General features: G+C 38.9%; 1 pseudogene; it reads right to left on the bottom strand.

The window, feature by feature from the left end:
- Positions 1 to 13220: 13220 nt before the first annotated feature.
- On the bottom strand, positions 13221 to 15829 carry LOC140931696 (uncharacterized; annotated as a pseudogene).
- Positions 15830 to 17662: the final 1833 nt, after the last annotated feature.

The following is a 17662-nucleotide window of genomic DNA, read 5'->3' as shown; positions in this document are numbered from 1 at the left end:
TGACTGATTTGGGGTGGGACATTGAAAAAAAGATTTGTATCCCGCAATTTTCAGATTAGATTCAGAGCAGTTGTCAATTTCTGTTAATAATATAAAATCGGAGTTATTAATAACATTCAAAAAATCAGTATTATCTAACTTATTTCCAAGATATTTCGAAGAAAGGCCATTAATATTCCAAGCCCAAAATCACAATGTGCTTGAAATATCGGGACCATCTTTGGTGTCCGTGATTGTATAGAAAAAATAAATGGATTACTCTTTATACTGGTATGAAGTTTATCATTAATACTTAACTCAGTGTCAAGGGTAAGATGAAATTGTTCATACAAATGATTTTGTAAAACGAAGAAAGGATATGATTTCCTGAGGCATTGCTGAATCCATTAATTTGTTGGAGGGGCGAGTTTCTTCACCTGCGGTTTCCATTTTAGCGGCCTGTGGAAGCGTTTGATGCGGTGTTTTGGAGTATTGATGCGATATAGTTGGTGGCGGAGCTGGGAGTATCTGGTCCGGCAGGGTTTGCATAGGAAGCAGGAATGCTTTATTTGAGGCATTTGGTTCCTGATGTAGTGAATTTTGCAATGGTGTTGGAGGTATTCTTTGTGGAAGTTGTGGTGTGATAAATGGTAACGGCGGAGGTTGTTGCCTGTAGCCTGTGCGGCTTGCAGTGGGTAACAAATATAGGACATGAGACTTCTGCTCACAGGCTAGCCTCTTGCATAGCCATCCATATAATTAAATAAGTTGTAATCAATGTACCAAGGCAATTACTTTCGACATCCTAGTGGACATCTGATCATAGAATAAAGACGGCCTGATTCGCTGTGCCACGCCAGATCTTCTCCCTCTAGATCCTTTTAACAGTCCGGGCATTTAACTGCAGGCTTTCTGCATGTCCTCAAGTGCGAACCACCTTTTCGCATTTCATCATTTTATTGCATCTGTGACTAGGGAGATTTACCACAAGATGAGGACACTGCTGGTCATGCCGTTCCATGCTTGAAAATTTGCCACTCCACTGGCAGCCATTGTTGGTGCACCTCACTTCTAATTCACTTGTTATGGGGTCCAGTGCGACGTTCACAGACAGCGCAGTATTCTCAAAGGCTGCACAGCACATGTGACATGGAGCTTTGGTATTTCCCTTCTGTTCATGGTATCGAAGAAGCGAAGTCAAACAATGGAGGCATCCAGACTGCCCGCATCCCAGAGTCACAGGTTTCAGCATTACTGATTTGCTGGAATGCAAAATACGGTAATTAGGCAGTGTTATGTTTTTTAACAAATATCACGACAAATTCAGCCTCATCTCAGTTAAGATATACAGTGAACTGAGAAACAACATCTAACCCTACTCATTTCACTTCTGTTCTTAGGGTCTCACGTATTTCTCTCGTATACCATGTGGCACAAAATTTTTGCCCGCAAGAAAAACCAATCTGTCTTAAAAGCAGAAAATTAGTTCCCGCAAAACACAAAAAATCACCAATCTGCAAAAATTAATTTGCGCAAAAATTTTGTGCCACATGGTATTTCACTCTGGCTCTAGACTGCAGTCCCGCCTGCAGGACAGGGGTCTCCTGCGGTTTCACTCTTGTGATAAGGGCGGAAAATAGGTAAACAATACACTCTCTACTTGGAATCACATGGGGTCGACACCAACTTTGGTTTTTATTTTTTAATATTGTAATGTGGGGTTGGTCACTTTTGTGTAGAATCGCTGCTTATGGTTACCGGTAATAAGAGCTTTGGACTCCCTTCCCGTACTTTCTGAACACTTGGATCAGGCTATTTGCTTGATTGTTTATAATCTAAATCCAGGGTGTTTACTAATAGCGGAGCTCCACTGCTAAGATAAATTGGTATCCTATGAAAGCAAGAAAATTTGGTTATGACATAGCGTATGAACGCCAACCGTCCATACACCCACTGCATGTAAGTGGATGCCAAATGTCTGGTTATTTTGGCTTGAAAGCGTATGGCTATCCTCGTTTTGTGAAGCAGAGACAACTAAAGAGTCAATAAAGTGGACATTGTTTCTGTACCCTGTTGTATTAAGTTTAGATTAATTGTTATGTCCACAAATGTAGAAAATAGAGAAAGAGAAAGACAGAGAAAAAGAGAAAGTAAGGCTATAGGCCAGTGAAGCTCAATGAGAAAAAGAGCTAGAGCGAGATAGAAGAAGCAAAGGAGAAATTTTTTGTGGAGGAACAACATGAAATTTTGTAGCGGCGGCGATAGGATGAGAAATGCTGGCGGCCACCTGGGTGAAAATAAACAACAGTGGAAAGTGAACAAGAACACGTACGACATTTCCTCCATAAAACGTGTAACCAGGAAGCTTCTGGAAGTTTCACGTTGTAGTAGTTCAAAACAACGGCAGAGAAATGTACAAAGAAAGTGTGCTGCACATGCGAACTTGCTTTTTTGCTAATTAGACCTATTTTTGTTTTTTCACAGTTCTCGTTGCCTTAACCACTTAGCATAACACGATTTTACATTTTGTTTGAGCAAACTATAAATATTATCAGGAGCTTCGCTTTTAGCCCTGGCTAAACCTACATTTTTTGTACATGTTGATACAGCAATAATGTATGTGTGAACTAGATCAACCCTGAAATAAAAAATTAAACAAGCTTAAACTGTAAGGAGTTACATTGTGCAATGTATACTTTAAAGTAAGAAACAATACAAATAAGGAAATGAATCATGATTCATATTAAGGACAGAAAAATGTAGAAACAAAAGTTGTGTGCAATTTGAGCCGTGTTTGGCTTGTTTTACTGTGGATTTGACTGATTTCCACAACTGCAGGGTTACTTTGCTTTGCTTTCTTCTTCTTTTCCACGAAAGAGCCACCCAAATGAAAAGATTCTGGTTTTGATTGGTCGAGCACTATGTCCACTGGAACTAATACACTAGCAATCACAGATGACCTTTCAAATGGAGCAGGCCTATTGCGGTGAAAGTGTTTACTGTGCTCGTTTGTATGCCTTCTTTTAGGATAACGTCTCTCCCATTTAAAGGGACAGTGTCCCGATTATGCGCACGCGCGAGCGTCATCTGTTTTTTCTTCAAAAGACAATAGAACTGTCAAATTGACTCGACAAGATTTCCTTCCGGACCGCACCGCCGACAGAGATTTGTTGTTTATATTCTCAAGTAATATTTTAGACTTTCGAAGAAGTCTTTCGTCTTATATAAAAATTTGGCTCGCGGTTCGAAGACTCATCGCAATTTTATCGCTAGCTGGGCCGCCTCGCAACCCGAAAATCTCGTTCCGCTCACTTTAAAAACATATTTTCTAATTTGAAACTCGTGTCAGAGGTCAATCGCTCCAAGTCCAGTAATATCTGCCTGATTTGCTCGCGTTCTAGCCTCAAACGTTTGAAAGACATAAATAAAAATGCAATCTCAACGCTATGAATCATCACAAAGGTTAGTCAAAAATGATATTATGATTTCATGTCACTAGTTTTTCAAAACATGTAGCGCCTGTTTGTTTGATTTTGTCCGCCGTAGGGAGATTCATTTAAAAGTTTACTAACGCGTCGTTGCAAAACATTCTGCTTCACGAAGCTTCCCTCCACAAGATCTCCTCAGTCACATCAATGTCTCAACGGTTTCTTCCTTACAGTCTTTATTGTTGCTGTTTCATTTCTGCGTATTCCTTTCACAATTATCTGAGCTTGTATGGAAGCTAGCAGAAGAAATAAGCCTTCAATCGGTTTCAAAGTGCTTCCAATCTTTTGGTCCTCCGGCCAACGGTAATAAAAGTAACGCCAAAAAAATCCAGATTTTGCCCAAATCGAAACTTAACAGGAACAATATATCATTGATCTATAATCCTGAGAAGTTTTAGTGTCGTATTGAACCCGGCCAAGCGCGATGCAAACGGATTTTTCAAGATTCTCTTACTCTCCTCGCATCTTTTGATTTCGCGACATCCTGTCCAAAAATCAAAGTTTGGTGCATGCGCAGTAACGGGATACTGTTCCTTTAAACTCTAGCCACCGTGATAGCTTAGATTTTCGTAAAAAATGTGGACTTCCACACTGCAAATCTAACACAGAATACAATTCTACAAATTCATTTGCGAAGCATGTGCGAACAAACCATCATGAGGTTCTTTCCATTACTTAGAAGGCTGTGTTTGGAGTCCCAAAAGATTCTTCTGATAATGAAGAAAGGGAAGCGGATAAGGAAATTTAAATTTACACTTTTTTTTTAGTACCTGTAATGGACTGATTCATTGTCAAATCATCACGTGACCAACGCTCCCTCTGCGACCCAGCAGGTAAAACCTCCAATTGAATTTTAAAAAATATTCCATACGATTTATAGGTGGAGAAAGTGGGGGCTATGTTTGCATGCTTCCTTCTTTGGTGGGGTGTGTATCCCAGCTAGAGGTATCTTATTAAGTAAAAACAAAGAAAGATCGCATTAACCAGCACTCTTAGTACCTGAAAAAGTGTCTGTTTTAGGGTTATCCTAAATGCAGCGTTTGTAAGTCACTGGTACAAGAATAATGATTTGAAAAATTATCAATGATTGTATTTTTCTTGTAGTTTATTTGCCCACGTCTCCTATTGTGTCTGAACTGGAAGAAAGTAACAACGACACTCCTGTTAATTTCTTGCCCCCTGCAGAAGATGGTATTAGTGATTTACCCCATTTAGATGACATTGAAGTTGACTAAGATGGTGAAGACGGAAAAGAGCCTGTCCCATTTTAGAAATTTTAAGCAGATTTTGCTTAAAAGCTGTGATCAGTTGAGCTATTGAGAGGATCAGAGGAGTCACCATTTTACTTTTGAGAGCATCTTCACAAAAAACTAAAAAAAGAAGGCATCACAAATTCTCAGAAGCTATGGCACTGACCCACACGACATGCCATTTGTCTTAAGTACCCAAAATGAAGATATTATCGCTTGTTTATGTCTTCCTTACTTTTTACCCTAGCAAAAAGAGATCGGCCCATCAGAAGCAGCATATGCCTTTCCTCCATCTGTGTTGGCCTATATTCGCCATTTGGCCCCGGGAGATATAACAGGAGAAATAAGACAGGTACGAACCACTTCCTTTATTCTTTAGGAGAAATATTACAAGTCATCCTGCCATCGGTTTTTGCTCTTACAAATAGTCGCTAATTAGCACCACTGTATGTAAAGGATATTGTACAGGTATTCACAATGTTGTAAAAAATAAATTTTCTTATCTTTTTTTCACTTTCAGAATGCTCATAAAGTGACAATGGGGGAGTTTTGTAAGGCAATGGAGTTGCCCAATACCAGTCAACAAGTTCCACTGAACAAGAAAACCATGGTTTAATTAATTATCTAACAATTCTGTGGCGAGCTATTAAACAGCAATTTGATAAACATGTGAGATAGATCATTTTGTTAAAATTATTACTGAAACAGTTTTTCTCTTTTGTTACATACACACTTTTCATATGTATACACCTAATTGCAGAAGCTTTGTCAAACAAAAAAGCAAAAACAAAAAAACAAAAAGCCAAATAGGAATTAGTTATCCATGCAAATTAACCTTTGATATTTTGATAATACTGAAGACATATTTGTAGAACGGTGTAGTACTTCAATGTGACGTTAGTTGAGTAGAGGGAAGGTAAATGGGCCACAGTGAAGACAATTCGAGTTCATCCTTTTGTCAGACCAGAACTTTGAATGTAGTGAGCATGTCTAATATATTCCTATTCACCATTTTTCATACACTCACTTTTTTCATTTTTTCTATGACAGCGTTATTGCATTTAGGTGTACATATATATGTATGTTTTCAATTATAATAAATTCAAAATCTGTGACCCAATTGACATTTTTCCCCTGACATTAACAAATAAAGGTAACTATCAAACCACACAAAACTCCAAATTATAACCAGACATAAGGCTTTCCTCAAAATCTTTGGATCTTGCTTGCGTAGTGAAGAACTGTTAACCAGTTAATTACCCCTGTTACTTTTGACATGTAACTTTAAACAGCTGCAGTTGAATCCTATATGTGTTCTCAAAATATTCATGTATGTATATGCTCACAGGAAAAAGACCAAAAGTAACATAATGACTTTGATGTAAAATCTACAATGTGTTTCTTTCTTTTAGGCAATGCATCACCTTTAAACTCACAAGAGTGAACACAATATAAAATCAAAGAAATCAGATTATCTTCAATTTCCTTTTAAAAAAAATCTAAAAACCAAATAGCACCAACACTTTTGGAGAAGTGCCATTTGAATAGTCACTCCCGCTGGTTCTTTCTACAGTCTCAAAAGTAAGAAAATTACTTATCTCCATGATTGAAACTGGACTAATGGGTGACCACTGTAATTGGTCAGAGTGGTCGCCCAATGAACCTTTCTCACATGGCAGCCATGTTGAATCACCAGTCTAAACTGGCTCTCAAGTTTTTCAGTGTGAGGCTGGATGGGCAGAATGTTTTGTTTTCATGCAAAATAGTCGCTGTGTGATAAGGGTCTAATATATAGATTTAGCCAGGGCTAAAAGCGAAGCTCCAATTTTAATAAATTTATAATTTAAATCAAACAATAAACTTTTAATCCACAAATCATTTAACTTAAGGGCACATTCATGTGACTTTTGAGGGAAAGGCTAAGTTATTTTAGAGTGAAACATCTTACATCGAATTGATAACCTTATATGTACACCCAAAAAATAGCAAACATCTTCGATGACATTCAAGATCACACTAGATTAGGTCTCGAAAACAAATTCTTGGAAAACAAATCACGCCAAATTTTTTTGCCTTTGACAGGTTTACTTTACAAATTCTTGCCAACAACAACATTTGAGGTGAAACAGTACTATTTATCATACAGAGCTCGGACAGAATGCGGTATTTCACAATTTTTCAAGACAAATTACACTCAGTCAATATTCAGGACGAGCCAAACCGTTCAAAAATGTCAGAAAATTTCCAAAATCACCCATACGGCCAGCTGGTTATCGTTTCTATAGTGCGAGCTGTCAGTGTGGTCGAGTGTTTGAATGAACTTTAACAGAGTTACGCTTCAACATAATAGCGAATTTATTATTATTTGTTTTGTTATTTAATGGTTTCAGTTATAACGATGTGTAATCTTATAAAGCGTTTGATACGTGCAACATTTTTGAGTACTCCTGCAAGCGATGGTCATGAACGATGAAAACAAACGGCACAGACAAGCGATTAAAATTGCAAGAGAGACTACTAACAATCAAAAAAAGAGATATAATTCCGTGAAACATTTACAGAGACAACAATTTTCATTCACAAAGACAAGTATTAACGTGTCTCTAAAAATCCTGAGTCTTTAAGCGTAAAGCTTAAGTTTATGTTTTAGCCGGCTTCCCAGCACGGTGTTTACTGTTTTCAAAGGTGAACTCATCGAAGCAAGAAAATCGCTCAAAGTTTTCTTTCTACAGCCAAATTTATAACTAAATATGCTTCGGAACGTTTTCTTTCTATTTGTGGTGAGCAAATATATCTGAAGGCTTTTTAAAGTTCTGTAAGCTTATATCAAACCTGATACTAGGTCAGATCATTGACTCAAATCCTGCAAACGTGCATAAACGTGCCGCATAAACTGTCAGCGTGAACAGTGCAAGACTTCAAGAAACACAAACATCAAATACAATAATTACTTAGGCTTACCATTCGAGATTCAGTTCCTGAAAGCTATAAAGGGAGGCCACAGTTGCTTGAGACTTTTAAACCCTCTTACGCATTAAGCAAGGTGAAAAACGACAACGATGCCATCCGAAATGGAATTACCGAATTTTGACAAGCGACGCATTTCTCAACCAAAACCCAGTAAACAAACCAGCCATGAATAACAGAAGACTCTTGATAGCAGCTGTATTTCATTTTGTACCTCCAGAGGAAAAAGACAGTTAAAAACATCACAAGTTGACAGAAAACCCTGTCAGCTTCAGCTGTCAAAGTAAACTACTGTCAAGATGCTGCATAATTTTTCCGCATAAACTCACCTGTCAAATTTTGACCAATCAGAGTATAAAAATTGGACGTAGAGCGTGACCAACGCGTGACCATGGTAAGATAAGGTCTTCCCTGCCTGTACTTTTAAAAAACTGGATGAATTTTCGCTTCCGAGGTCAGTTTGAAATAAAAATCCTAATAGTGCGGGGCCATAGTGACATAAACACAACATATTTGATATGAATCCTTGGAAAAAATAAACTTGAGCGTGCGATCATTTGAAACTGGTAATTTGTCAGCGAATAAGTTTAAAAAATACTCGACCTCGATGGGTCGACACTTGAGCCCGCGGTACGGTCAGGTGATACTTGTCAGCGGATGCCCTGTTTTGATAGCTGTCAATTGATCACAACATTGATGTGCAGCCTGTGCAATTAGTTTTCTCTTGGGCTCCCAAACTAGCTAAAAGTGTGAGAGTAAACATTGGTTTTCCTGTGGTGCGGACGGATGGCAGGCGGTCGGTGTACGGTCACGTGATTACCAAATTTTCTGGGATGGGTAGATTTACTTAGCAATGGGGCTCCGCCCACGCGCGCGCTTCCCGCGCGTGGAGCTCCGCTATAAGAATTTTCTAAGCTGAAGTAAATGTAAGGGATCCAAAAATGAGAATTTGCCTTATGCTTTAGCGATTAAAAAGTTTAAAATAACCACTATGACTGTCCTTTTATGCTTAATTACAATAAAGGCTTCTTCTACACAGTCTGCGACAGACACAATGTCATGGTCATGTATTACTTTTCTTTCTTCTAGGCAATTTGTTTTTTTCACACTCTCTAACACTGCTGGACAAATTGCTCGCCCTTTTCCTTTTTGATGCCTTCTGAATGCTCTCCATTGGTGTCTTTTTCTGTGATGCCCTCTGGGTTGTCTCTCTTGCTGTCTTTCCCACTGCTGTTATTTTGGTAGTCTTTCTGGCTTTCTTTGTCTTTGATCTCTTCTTAGTGGTTCCACTTGTCTTCTTTCTTTTTGCACCACCATGAAATGATTGCGACTTGTACATGATCCCCTCCTCGTGGAAGAAGGCATCCTGTCTCTTATGCTTCTCCTTTCTCTTCGTTTTTTTTGCAGCAACTTGACCTCTGGGGTATTTCGATAATCAGACTGATAGATTCGATCTATATCAATATTTTTCCAAGCTTCAAGCATTTTTGGTTGTATCTTAATGCCAAGAGCAGGGAGAAGATTTGTGTAGGTGGCGCTGAAGCCCTGGTTGAAATGGCAAGGCTTATCTCCCGGGGTGAACTAAACATTTCTTTGGCAGCCATTCCCCATATGACATGATGCAAGCACTCGTTTCTATTTTGGGTGTAGCAATTTTCACACCCCACAAGGAAAGTCTCATCACCTAGGCGATTAAACAGTGGCTGTAACACCTCTACCATAGCATGAGGCAAGGGGTTCTTAATGGGCTTATGGCAGTTGGTGCCATTTGCACGATCACGCTGGAAGCTGCACCAGGATGTGGGACCAGAGGGGCAGTCATTATGCTTTGGTTCTTCCAGCGTACTACTATAATGTTTAAGAATAGCATGCGTTGCCTTTGCATTTCGTTTGCATTGCCCTTGTTATCTCTAATCGCTCTTCCATAAAAGTTTTGGATGGTGTCCATTCTATTATGTGTCAATCTTCCTGTGCCTCCCAATCCTTTACCACCTGATAACTTTTTACCTACAAAAACATGAAAACAAAAAGATTGAGGAATTAGTCAGAATCACAACTCTCATACAAGTACACACGTATTAATATTATCCACCGCTCACACACAAGATTCTTTTAACGTTACATGTGGTTATTGAGTAATATTATTTTTTTATATTTCAGACGTACTATATTATTATAAAGTTGAATTACAGGCATTTTAACCGACAATTTAATAGAAAACTTAGACAGCTAAACATGACTAAACAAAAAAGTCTTTACTGTTAACAATCCTTGAATAAGTTATGGAAAATCTATGGATGAAATACACCCTTTCTGTCAATGAACATGTATGCAATTGTCGAGTATGTTCATTTTATTAAGTCTAATAAGCCATTCCCTGCCATTTTTTCCAGCTGTATTTTTTTAAATTCATTAAAAGTGTTTTATGCAACACTATGGAGATTGGCTTCTGGGGGTACTTAGGACTTGATTAATAGCAGAGCTTTATTTTTTCCCAGATTGAATGCCAGAGAAAACAAAGAAAAAGAAAAAGGTCAGGGCACGTTCCTTTGATTAAAGCAAAAACAACATGCAAATCCACCCATTTAATGGCAAAAGAAAAAATTGACCAAAGAAGTCACAATAGCTTAGCATATAAAGACCGTTCCTATATTTTTTGTCTATTTCTGATTACCATAATCCAAGTCAAAGGACAGTAAGAAAAAGAAACACTAAACTGCTTAGATACAAAACCAAACAGACATCAAAATTCAAGTGGTCAACATTATTGACCTCAAGAGGAAAAGCAGGAAGGGAAAATCTTAAAATCCCTCCCATCAGGCAGTGAATGGTTAAATGCACATGACTTACCCTTGTAATCGGCAAGAAGTTTCCTGAGGCCAGTTCCCATTCGTTTAGTAACATGTGCAATACATTCCTCCTTGGGAATGAAAACAGCTAGACCATATGGTTGTGCTTCGCAAATGGCAGTGTAAGCTTTGCTATCTCCATCTCCAATGTAAGGGATGTAGCGTAGCTTTCGTAGTCGCACTGACTGCTGATATAGTAGTGTTGCCCCAGCTGACTCCATGGACTTGAATATAGAAAGAAAAAGGGGTTACTGGTCTCTTACCATAGGTCTTGAGGTTTTGGCATGACTACATGTTCTAATATAATTTTAAATAACATAAATGAAACAATACCTTGATGATGAGATGCATCTTTTTGGTCAAATAAAAAGTAACCAATAAGTGAATGTTTGTGATAAATATTATACTAAACTAAATGAAAGTCTCCCCTTTTACTATTTCCTGTTCTTTTGGTACCCCTGACCTCTTACTCCTAAAGACTGCTAACTTTAAAATCTTCTCAAGTGGTCAACTAATTAATGGTTGAACTATTCCCATTTTTTTGAGGCAGCATGGTTGTAGATTCCTCCGAGTTTACGTTGTTACAAATATAAATCAATATTCATTTACTTCTGGGAAAACAAAGCTGTTTAATTTTAGTCAATGTTGAGGGTCTCAGTACAGTGGGAAGATGTGTATGTGTGCATGGGGGTATTTTGTTTTAGTAGAAAATACAAATCCCAGAGAGCCAGAAATAAACATTTATGTACAAGCTGTGATCCAGAATTTCGGATGAAAAGTTCAGATGTGGCCAATACCGTACTTTAACCCATTTTTATGTCATATAGAAACATTCCACTTTTTATCCGCACCCCCCAAAAAGATGGCTGGAATCCAAACCCCCAATTTTTGGCTGGCACCCTTTGAAAAATGAAATCCAAAGGGTTAGTTTTTTGTGAGCCTTTTGGAAAGAAATGTCCGAAAGATCCAAACTTTGTAGGCTTCTTTGAAGAAAAAATCCGAACCCCCTTCTTTCCAAATCCCGCCATCCGTAGCAGGGGAAGGGTAGAAAAATGGAGTGTCTCGTAGGAAAGATATTGCAGTGAACTACATACCAAAATTATTACTAACAAGAACATATGAATGTCATGAACCAAGCTTTTGATAAGAAACATTACAACTTACTGCAGGGCTTCCCTCATGGTTTACATAGCAGTTTGGCTCGTGTCTGTTGAACCAGGCGAGATACTCCTGTTGACTCAAGTCTTCTTTTTCCTTTTTCTTTTGCATTCTTTTGCACTCCATACAAGAAGAAGACATGTGGACTACATTCACGACCTTTCCGGTGTCCGCAGAAATTGCAGCTACAACAGCATCCGTAGCTGACTATCCTCTCGAACTCCACGAGGCATTGAATGTCACACCTGCATCCACAATCGTATCGTCAAGTTCTTCAAGAGAACAGTCCACTTCACCGTTCAAAAACTTCCACTCTGTTACTTCACGAGCAGCGCGATTAAGTTCGGTTTCGAGTAAAATTCTTGCCCTTTCTTCGATCTTTTTTGTATGATCGGTCCATGAATTCTTGTTTATTGGTGCCAGGCCAAGAAAACTGAAAACTTTGGAAGCTGCTGAGTATCCGACGCCAATAGCTCAAAACCTGAAAACAGATGAGCAATTTACTTCAAATGCTCTGCTCTGCTCTGTTCGATCTTTTCTGTTGAAAAAAAAAACATTTTTTCCTGAAATTTTTTTTAAAAGAAAGCCCTTGATGAGCTCTATTTAATCATCTAAAAATTGCAATTTTCGAAAAATGATGGTTTTTTACCCTGTATGATACCTTAATGAAAACATAACATCTAAGCAGCACTACCTCATTCACTTACCTAGTCAGATATTAAATATAATGTAAAAACAACTACGAAAAACATATTGCTAATTTAAAATATAAGTATAAGCAAGAATTGACGCAAAATAAATAAGTGTAGTATTTCGCTTCTTATTTCAAGACTATTATCAAACATGAAATACAAGATGGAAAAGCGCTGAACTGATAAAGAGAGCTAGCCAGAAAGGTGTGACTGAATATGAACAAACACATAATTGTGACAAGAATGTGGAGGAAAGTATAACAAAAATGCTGAAAGTCAAATTAAACTTAAAGCTAAAACAATACAAGCTCTTTGGCAGCTTTAATGCCATAGTTAAGGTGAGATATGTGCCTCTTAATTAATAAAGATTCCAGAAAACATAATTGGTTATAGTTATTGTTGCATACAGTACATTGGCTTTGTTGTTAAAACAGCCAAGTAAATTGTTCAGAGAAGACAAAAAAAAAACATAAATGCCTCGCAGCTGCGTAAGTGTTGGAACATTGCAGAAGTTTGGTCAGAGCTGTGCTTGGACCATTAGTGAGGGTATGCACAGTGCACTGTAATGAGTAGCACAATCACCCCTCCCATTTGTGCAACACAGGGTCAAAAATCAAAATCATCGGGAAGTTTGTCTTTATTGCTTTATTCAATGCATTTTAGTCTTAGATGGCAATAGCATTTTATATTTTTAATTAATTGCAATTTGAGAAGAGATAAAATACAATGTTTAATTACCTATAATACCTTGTGGGCGTGGCCAGTTACACAAATTTACAGGTTTTAACAAAATCGTTTATTTTTTTTTTCACCATGGTAAACAAATATGTACAAGATTTACATTGATCCAATGATCTCTTCATGTTGCTGCATAGACAGCTTGTAGATGGGCTTCTTTCGATTTTTTTCTTCACAGAAATATCTGTACATATAGCACATACTGTCCCGCATAAACTACAGCTAGACCTTTAGTGTCAAGAGTGCAGGTCATATCTTGAAGATTTTCCCCTAAAAAGAAGTGACCTTTGAGAAATGCACTGCCACTAGGGTATTGGCAGGAATAGTCATCAGTCATAGGCTCCTCTAGCTCTTCCACACCATTGGAAGTGACTTTTAGGAGGTAGAAATCATAAGCAGGATCCTCAAAAGCTGCTATGGCCACAGTGCTACCTTTGGCTGCAAGATCAGCCATGTGTGCCATGGTGTCATTATCCAGAGCTGATGTGGCTGTGGACTGCCTGGTGGTGACTGGGGAAGCTTCCCTTTTGATTTCTACTTCCTTCCAGTCATCAACCCACTCCATGTTCCTGCATTGATCCTCATCTAGTATACAATCAGTGCAGTAACAAGAGCGATGTCTGGTTAAGACCTTCTCTAGTTGTGGTAAGCTCTTAACACAGTGCCATTTTTTTATTCCTGGGACTGACCTGAATTGCCTTCCAGGTCTGTTTCTATCTACAACCCCTTCTCCCTGACTGGGAACAAAATGACCCAACGTTTGAGTTCCACTGCTTTTGTTCGTGAGTCAAAGCTGGATGCCACTGGAAGGGTGAAATTTTCAACAGGATACTTGTACATACTCTCTGCATTTGTGATTCTGGCCATTCTTTGTAAAACAGCCTGGCTCACCCTCTCGTTCACATGAGACCCAGCTGCGTCTTGTTCTCCCTTGGCAGGCGAGGTTTCAAAGTAGGAGCACTATGTGTGGTAGCCAAAATCCATAAGAGAACATGATAGATCGCCTACACAGTGTCTTGACTTGTACTGTGCAGCACAGCCATCAGTGAACTCATGAAGCTTCCCCACCTGATAGCCTAGATCATTCTGAAGATAGCCATGAATCAGCTCCTGCACTTTGTGAACACTGTCGTGGTCTTGTATTGGATCATCTGAGATGACAAATATGTGTACCTTGATTGTATTGGGCCCCTCCTCACTGCTGCTTGCACCATCCACTGCCTCTACAGCATGGCGGTACAAGGTAGAAACATGAAGAGAGACTTTGTTGATGTCAAAGTACTCACTTTGTCTCCTCTTGCCTTTTGCAGGTGTAACCCTCAGAGTAATCATGAATGCATACCACGTGTCCCTGCGGCAAATTATTTACTACACTATCTAGCTGATCCTTTTGCCACCGTACCATGAAGATATGACTTGGATATCCAGCAAGAAGATCAGTAATATACTTGAACGGCTGCGATGGTGGTGTCTCCTTCTGCACAAGTGTTATCTTCTTCTTCTCTGTGCCGTCTGGTAGATATTTCCCCGTAGGTACATACTCGTAGCGCGACCACGTAACTAGGCCATTATCACTTGACTTCTCCGGTAAAAGAGGAAATTTGTCAACACCACAATCTTCACACATTCTTTCAATACATTTCAGATTGTGGTAGCCTCTTCCTTCTTCTTTTGCACATAGAGTCATCTCAACTGCCTCGTTCAGTGTTTTGGGAATTGGTGGCGACTGGTGGTCATCTGCTATCAAAAACTTCCTACACTTCATGCAGTCGGTGAAAACGATTTTTGTTTCCACATGCTTACGACACAAGCATGACCTCCGATCTCGCTCTCTGGCCTGCTTGACATAAAAAGGCTTGACATTTTCAAACTTTCTCTGTTTGAATTTATCTCTGGATGCAAGTTGCAAAATTCTAAATATGCCTCAGTCTGTGTCTTCTCAAGCACATGGCCGGCGTGGTGCAGGTATTCCTTTTTGCCAACTCGCTTTTTTAACGTGTCTTTTTTGTCGCCTGTTGGACAGCAAGCAACAATACTGCAGTAGTCATAGACAACTTTGGCATCTTTTTCGCTCAACATGTCGTGCCGAATCTTTCTTTTTGTGCGGATCAAGCTTAAGATTTCTCCCTTTAGTATCTTTTCTCTACGTCTAATTGCGTGATCGATGCTTTTTGTATTAAGGTTTACCAGTTAAGACAAACACTTTTTTGCTCTTGATTTCTTCACATTACTCCCAAAAGCAAGAGATTTGAAGGCTTGAAAAGCAGCACGATTTTGGTTAGACCCAGATTGCTTAACATGTTGGATTCCTTCCTTAATATCTTCTGCTAGCGCTTTTGAAGCCTTTGTTTCATTTTCCTCTTATGGTGTCTTAACTAATCCTTCCTCTTCCAAAATTTTCCTGGTCCTTGGACTCTGTATCACAGTTTGTTATATCTGTGCTTTTTTTCTTGGTGTGGCCGGAAACGCGTGTCACACTTCATCAGGTCCGCATTTTTTTGAGGTTCTGTTTTGAAATCCAGGTGATTCGTCTGTTGTCAAGAAATTGCTCTCTTTTCCTCTTCACGGTGTCTTCTCACTCGTTCTCTTGTCTGTTCTCTTATTTTCGTCTTTCTTCTTTGGCTGCACATCTTTTTTCTCTGATCTCTTTTGCTTTGCTTCCTTTCTGGGCTTTCTTTATGGTAAATGAGCCATGTGTTTGCGGACATGAGTCAGATTCTCGGCTTTCTCTTCGTTTTTCTTTAGTTTTTTCAATCAATATACCCTATTTTTTTCTTTCTTTTCTGCTTTTCTCCTTAGCTCCACAATTTTTTTACATGAAAGACCGTGATATTGGCTCTCCATGCTGCATTCCTTGATCGTTTGGATGAACACACGCACGTACTTGGAAGAAGAAAATGTCATGTTTTCGTCAGGTTGTGTAATACAAAGGCCCTGAATCTGCCACACGTCCACCCCTTGTATTGACATTAAACACGTGTGATTCTTTGGGGAAGAGAAGAGAGTCAAGTCCGCCGAATTTGCCAAGATCCATGGCCGGTTAGAAATGGTTTACATGACCCTACACGCTTGTTGTTCCTTTGTTACGCTTTGTGAGCACAGCAATTTTACCAGAAAGTGTTTCAGTTTTATTCAGTGAAGAATATCTCGCGTTTTATGATGTCAAAAGGGCTACAATTCGGAACAAAGACAGATCGATATAAGCGCAACAGTGTGTTGTCTGTTTGATGTCAGGTTTATCAAGAGTTGATATCAAAAGACCCGTTTAATATTCTGAGCTGTCGTTGCAATTAACTCTTTTGTGGAAAGATAAAATGTGTTAACAGATAAAGTTAGCTTGAGTAAAGCCCATTACGGCCCCAGGGTTTTAGTTCATATTGTGATTTTAGAAAGTGACAAATCCTGAAAAACCTTGTAGAGGTAAAACGACTGAGCGGGTGCGTTATATGGGGAACAGAAATAGTAATCTCATGTTTTTTATCCTTATAATAAAGTAATTCCCCTCAAACTTCACCAGTTATGTTTTTAGTTATTGCTTTATTGATTTCTTTGTTTTGGGACTGCTTTGTGGTTTAACAAGGCACGTTAAGCTTGTGAATGCGCACATAGGTGCACATTTCTGTAACGCGTTACATGCCAAATTAGCACATTTTAGAACAAGTAGTTCCATTTTTCATAGGCTTTAGTTTGAACCATCAGAAAATTGATTAGTTCATTTGAAAGAACTGCCATTTCCCCCAAATATTTCAAAATCTTACAGTGTTTCTTTGCAACTAGCGCGATATATTCGCTCGTAAACCTGGCTGACCATTAAATGGGAGGGGTGATTGTGCTACTTATCTTTGAGGCCAGTTCACCAACAGTTCCAGAAAATATCTTTAGTTAACATTTGAAACCACATCGCAGCAAAATGTCGCCTCAAATTTATTCTTAGGATCCTCTCTCAGATCTGTCTCAGTTACATGTTGCTGACGAGTCCAACATGGTGGCTGAAATGGCCGAGTTGGAGATCTGTCGTTATCCTGGAAATGCCAGGTCAAAAGTGTGGGAATATTTTGGTTCTTATCAACTGTAGGAAGGGCCCAAAACAAAGGAACACTTGGATATGACAAAGGTAATCTGTAGGCTCTGCAGAAGCAATACGCCAACAAAGGTTTGTGGCACCTGTGTTTTGTTGATTTTGTGTCAGTCTCACTTGAACTGCTGCAATGTAATCATGACCATAAAAACAGTTTAAAATCTTTAAATAAGACATTTACCAGATGGTAAATGTAGTTAATGGAACATGAAGCCCCAGGGGGGGGGGGGGTAGGCTAAGGTAGCCTGCCCCAATGTATGCTCTGTTCGATCAACAAAGCCTTATTTATGAACGAAAGCACGCTAATTTTAAGATACAAACAAACTGTTCGTGGTTGGAACCTGACTAATTTGTCGTATGTTTGTCATCATATTTTTCTTAGCATCGCGCACATTGGTCCCTGTTTTCAAGGCCCTATTCATGGCTAGACTTTAATCATGATAAGACTAGGTAGCTTATGGTA

The sequence above is a fragment of the Porites lutea genome, chromosome 3 (assembly GCF_958299795.1).
Source record: "Porites lutea chromosome 3, jaPorLute2.1, whole genome shotgun sequence".
Classification (NCBI taxonomy): domain Eukaryota; kingdom Metazoa; phylum Cnidaria; class Anthozoa; order Scleractinia; family Poritidae; genus Porites; species Porites lutea.
This window is presented reverse-complemented; position numbering and strand designations above follow the sequence as displayed.